Below are 6,230 nucleotides of genomic sequence, written 5' to 3' on the forward strand. Positions count from 1 at the left end.
GCCTATGAGCAAACTCAACGCATATGAATAAACTCACTGTGCTTGAATAAAAGCGCCGTCTCCTTAAGCGATTTGCAGCACTTACATACATACATATGTCTGTTTAAATTTGAAGAATGTTTTGGCAAATATTTTAAAATATTGTTACAGGATTGGCAGTATATTTGTAAATCCATTCCAAATAGTGCCATCCTCTTTAATAATTTCAGATAATATATTCCAAACATGGCTCCTTCCCTTATGTCGGGCTGACAATGTGTAGGCGTTTGTACGTATTTTTTCTAAAATATCTTCTTGCTCCATATCGACGGGATGACAAATACATACTAAAATATAAGTTGTGTACCAAATTCTTAATGCAATGCATGTGACACATAAGCTGATCGCGAACAAAGCATACAAAAACTATATACATACCAGAGAACTGCAAAACTCACTTTTTCCTTAAATCAGCTCATACGCAAAAGTTTCTATTCAATTCCAATCACTGAGCGAAAGTGAGCGAGCATGAGCTAAATATTTCGTGAAGTGAGCAAACGTGAGCAAAGCATTTCGGACCGAGGCTCACATTGTACGCGAATGAGCGATTCGGCAACATGAGCTGATTTTTACTCAACGCTGTGTTTCGCTCAGTGATTGGACTTGAATAGAAACTTTTGCGTATGAGCTGATTCAAGGAAAAAGTGAGTTTTGCAGTTCTCTGGTATGTACATACATATGTATTACGCTTTGGTTTTTTACACAATCCCGCTTGTTTTTGTATATTGCGGAATATATGCCAATGTGGACTTTGAAGCAATGTGCGTATCTACATACATATGTATGTGACTTTACACTTTTGCACAAATTTATAAGTACTCGTCTGTTATAAAAATCCTTTTTTGTTATATTTATTATTATACTACTGTGCCCAAAAAAGGGTGACATTGTATTTATTTTCCAGTTCCGTCTTCGCTGCAGCTTGAATCTCCTCTATCGTATTAAAAACGGTATCCCCGGAGCGGTCTTTTGAGCTTGCTGAACAGCCAGAAGTCACTCGGCGCCAGATCAGGTGAATATGGTGATTGCGGAACGATATGGGTTGAGTTTTTGGCGAAACGATCACGAATTACGAGGGCAGCATTGGATGGTGCATTATCGTGGTGTAAAAACCAAGAAATGTCTTTCCACAATTCCGGTCTTTTTAGGCGGATAGCGTTACGCAACGACGCATAACGTTCAAATAATATTCCTTATTGACTGTTTGACCGGTTGGAAGGAATTCATAATGCACAATACCACAATAATCGAAGAAAACAGTCAACATGACCTTGACTTTTGAGCGACTTTGGCGCGATTTTTTTGGTCTCGGCTCTCTTTTGGCACGATATTCGCTCGATTGATCGGTTGTTTCGGGGTCGTAAGCATAGATCCAAGTCTCATCGCCAGTTATAATGCCTTTCATGACACCCTGGTAGTCGGAAAGCATTGTTTCACACACTTCAACGCGACGCCTTTTTTCCAAAAAAATTCAATGTTTTCGGTACCAGTCGAGATTTGACGCGCTTGAGGCCCAAAACATCCTTCAAAATGGTATTGGCTGAGCCTTTCGATATGCCAACTTCATCAGCAAGGTCTCTAATTGTTAATCGACGGTTTTTCAACACCAGATCTTTGATTTGTTGAACGTGAGCTTCGTCGGTTGAGGTTGATGGTCGCCCTGGACGCTCTTCGTCTTCGACACGTTCACGGCCGGCTTGGAACCCACTATACCACTTGTAAACATTTTTTAGACATAACCTCATTACTGACAGTACTACTAACCTAAAAAAAATAATTCTCCAAATCCTTCGACGCGCGCAGTTTAAATTCAAATGTACCCTTATTTTTCGGGCACAGTAGTATATAATTTGTCCCGATACGGGGTATAGTTTTCAGTATATATTGTATATATTTATGCGCCCACATGTACATATACAGGGGACAAATAAAGTTTACATACACCTAATTCTATCAAATTCCGTAACGTTTATTTGTTTCAAAATGAATAAATTTTGTGGTTTTTTTCTATCCTAAATATTAAAATATTTTTTTTTACACAAATAAAAAAAATTAAAGTTAAAGCTTAAAATGAGCATAATTAATATCAAACAAGTTTACGTACACTAATGATTATATAAATCAAGAGTAATTACAATACTTTTAACGGTTTGGCCTACATTTTGTTGCTGTTATTGTCCCTAGACATCGGTGTATGCTCTCCACTCAATTTCTAGTATTATTTCCGAATATTTTGACCCATTAAGTCCATGATCCATGATGAAATTCGATCTTTTCGAATACGGGTTTCCAAAAAGTTCCAGATATTTTGAATAAGATTAATGTATGGTGACTTCGGGACCTATGGAGTTGTTTTTAATTCCATAACAACCATTCACGTACAAGATAAGACGGGTTTTTTGGTTCGTTATCCTGTTGTAAATTGATTTTGCTGCTATTAACAGCCGATTTAAGCACACTTAAATTTTAAATTATTTTGTTAAAATGTTCAGATACATTTGTTTACATATGGGTCTTGATGGAAATTCTGCAAGTAAATACTTGAATTTTTTTTACTTTTTTTTATTTTTTTGTTTTTATTATTTTTATTGCTCTTGGGATAATTTTTGTGCTATAACACAACGGCAGGCATTTACCGGCAATCACTAATCCGCTATATACAGTACCAAACTGCTTTGTTAGCGGTTTTTCGGTTTTTACCGGAAAATAAACCGAAAACAGTTTGGTAACGGCTTTCACTACTTTTTTGACCGGAAGTTCGGTCAGACCGTAAATTTAATTTTTTGATATTAAACCATACATATATGTATATAATATAAAAATTGAAAGGAAACGATACAACTCACTTCCGCCAGGAGCTTTTGGGGATAATATGAGTTTACGTATCTGAATGTGTGGGCCTGTGCGTGTGCCTGTGCTTGTGCATGTCCTTCTTTTTCTTGTTTCTCCAGTCCTTTTGTTGCTGGTGTTGTTGTTATGCTTGTATTTTTTTGTATGACTATTTTTTGTTTGTTTGTGGGTTATCCACTATCACTTTATATATATATATATATATATTAGGGTGATTCAAAAAAAAACTTTTTTTTTTTTTTTCAATTGGTACTCGCAAAAATAGGTTCCTAGACACCTCTAAGAAAGCCTCTCCAAATATGAGTTTTTAATTGTAACGGGAAGGTCCTCCGCCTAACGGTTTTCTAATTTTTCTTATTATCAGATAGAAAAATTTATATCTCGCTTCCAACTACTTGAAAAAATATCTTGTTAATTAGGTTTTGTAGGAAATTGAATGCTCTAAAATATGGTCTCTTATGATTTTTTCGTAAACCCAACCTTTTAAAAGATATTAACGGTTGAAATTTGACTATTTTTGGAAAATATCTTTATTTCTTATTAATTTTATAACTCAAGGAAAAAAAATTATTATGAATGATGAAACACATAGTTTTGTAGGAAATTTACTGCTCTATAAAAATGGTCTACGATGATATTTCGATTAAGTTAAGCGTTTACGAGATATTCATCGTCAAACATCAATGCATATTAGGGTGGATCAAAAAAAAAAAATTTTTTTTTTCGTTTGGTACTCTGAAAAATAGGTTCCTAGACACCTCTTAGAAAGCCTCTCCAAAAATCTATTCATAATAATTTTTTTTCATTGAGTTATAAAATTAATAAGAAAAAAAGAATTTTTCCAAAAATAGCCAAATTTCAACCGTTAATATCTTTTAAACGGTTGGGTTTACGAAAAAATCATAAGAGACCATATTTTAGAGCATTCAATTTCCTACAAAACCTAATTAACAAAATATTTTTTCAAGTAGTTGGAAGCGAGATATAAATTTTTCTATCTGATAATAAGAAAAAATAGAAAACCGTTAGGCGGAGGACCTTCCCGTTACAATTAAAAACTCATATTTGGAGAGGCTTTCTTAGAGGTGTCTAGGAACCTATTTTTGCGAGTACCAATTGAAAAAAAAAAAAAAAAATTTTTTTTGAATCACCCTAATATATATATATATATATATTGTATGTGTATATTATTTTTAACACTCCACTTTTTGTCACCACACTTTTTGTAGTTTTCGTAACACCACTTTTTCATATGCAAACGGAATGTAGTTTATTCTTATTATTTTTCTGTTTTCCTGAGTATTTACATATACATATATGCATATAGATTAGGGTGTTTTTTTGAACTATTAATTTTTTTCAGTCCCGTCACGAAATTTCCTTGGAAATACCCTAAAAAAATGCCCTGAAAATTTTAGCCCTTATACATTATTAACATTAAGAACTGGACCAAAGGCTATAAAAATTTTTTATAGAAAATACACTACAATCGTGAGTTTTTGTCTTTAAATTCCTACAGATCAGAGGTATTTTATGGCATCGCTTTGACTTTAGACGCATATTTCTCAGAATTGTTCATTCTTCAAAAGTGCCCAGCGCAACAAAGTCGTAACTTACACCGGCGAGGTAGTACGGGGCTCTAAACCCGATTTTTTCAAGAATTTCGCAATTTTTTGAATATATCTCGTAAATGACAGGAGCTATAAAAAAAAGTACATGACAAATTTTTAGGAAATTTTATTTGCTATAAAAAAAAGTCCTAAGTCAAAATCGCTATCATTTATACTTCCCGAGATATTCAGCTTTTTAAGTAAGGCTTTATAGAATTTTTATAGATGGTATGTATTAAAAAATCTATGAAAATTGCATACAGCCTTACTTAAAAAGCTGAATATATGTTATGCTGTTTCCCAAATATACGAAACTATCTACAACTTCAAAGTTATGACTGTCAACGGTAACGTTAGAGCCAAGTCGCGAGTGCGACGACTGCTTGCTTGATGACAGGAGATATTTCACTCCCAGACCCATTTGTTTTTCTTCCTTGTCTAGTCCGGAGAAAGCAGAACTAACGGCGCGGGTGTTGAGGCCGATGATATCAATATCATCGGTCCCTTATACCGAGTTGTTGACGAGTGCTCTCAGAGAGCAGGAGTGCAAGTCGAGTAAAAAATCGTTCGGCTGTCTGTTGTGATTCCAGCTTCTCGACGTCGAACCTTCCTTGTGTTTGTTGATGTGCGCTTTTTGCTGCACAGAAACGGGTGCGAATATTGGCTGCAACCAGATAGTGGTCCGAGTCGATGTTAGGACCTCGGAGCGTAAGCACGTCTAGAACACTGGAGATGATCTATCTGGTTGTGGCTTTTCGATCCGGAGACAGCCAGATAACTTGATGTAATTTCTTGTGATGGAATCTAGTACTACAGATAACCATATTTCGGGCCCCAGCGAAGTCGATCAGCCTCAACCCATTTGGGGATGTTTTGTCGTAGAGGCTGAATTTACCGACCGTAGTGCCAAAGATACCTTCTTTGCCCACCCTGGCGTTAAAGTTGCCAAGCACGATTTTGACATCGTGGCGGGGGCAGCTCTCATAGGTGCGCTCCAAGCGCTCAAAGAAGGCATCTTTGGTCACATCGTCCTTCTCTCGCTTTGATGCGGTTTGTGGTGGGACGTTCATTCACCGGAGTGAATGATAGTACTCGGCGACGGAGTCTCTCTCCCACCACGAATACCACACCAAACTTGCGCTCCTTTATATGGCCACTGTAGTAAATGCCATAAGGACCTACTCGTCTCAGACCTTGTCCCGTCCATCGCATTTCTTGGACGGCGGTGATGTCAGTCGTCACTCTACCGAGGACATCAACCAGCTGGGCAGCGCCACCTTCCTAATTAAAGGACCGGATATTCCAGGTGCATGCGCTAAATTCGTAGTCCTTATTTCGTTTGCCATGGTCGTCATCATAAGGGGGGTCTCTCATCCGAGGCTGATTGTTAATTTTCATTGGGGGCGCACAACCCTATGCAGGGGATGTTTCGCCTTCTCACTTTAGCTCGACTTCAAACGTATGTTCTTAGGCTACCCAGAGGATACTTGGTCAAAGACCGGAAATCGTGAGCTGTTTGAGCCATATGTAAAAGAATCATTTCTGGCCACCCCCCAGTGAATGGCGATCAGAGAACTTTTCTCACTTGCGTGAGCTTCTACACGGACGGTATCCTCGTTTTCAGTACAATATTAGAAAGGCATATACAAAGCCTTGCCAAAATTTTCAATGCACTAAAAAGCATAACCTTTAGGTACAATTTAACAACTGCAATTTTTGTGCCAAAGAAAC

This window comes from Bactrocera neohumeralis, unplaced genomic scaffold (assembly GCF_024586455.1).
Source record: "Bactrocera neohumeralis isolate Rockhampton unplaced genomic scaffold, APGP_CSIRO_Bneo_wtdbg2-racon-allhic-juicebox.fasta_v2 cluster09, whole genome shotgun sequence".
Lineage (NCBI taxonomy): Eukaryota > Metazoa > Arthropoda > Insecta > Diptera > Tephritidae > Bactrocera > Bactrocera neohumeralis.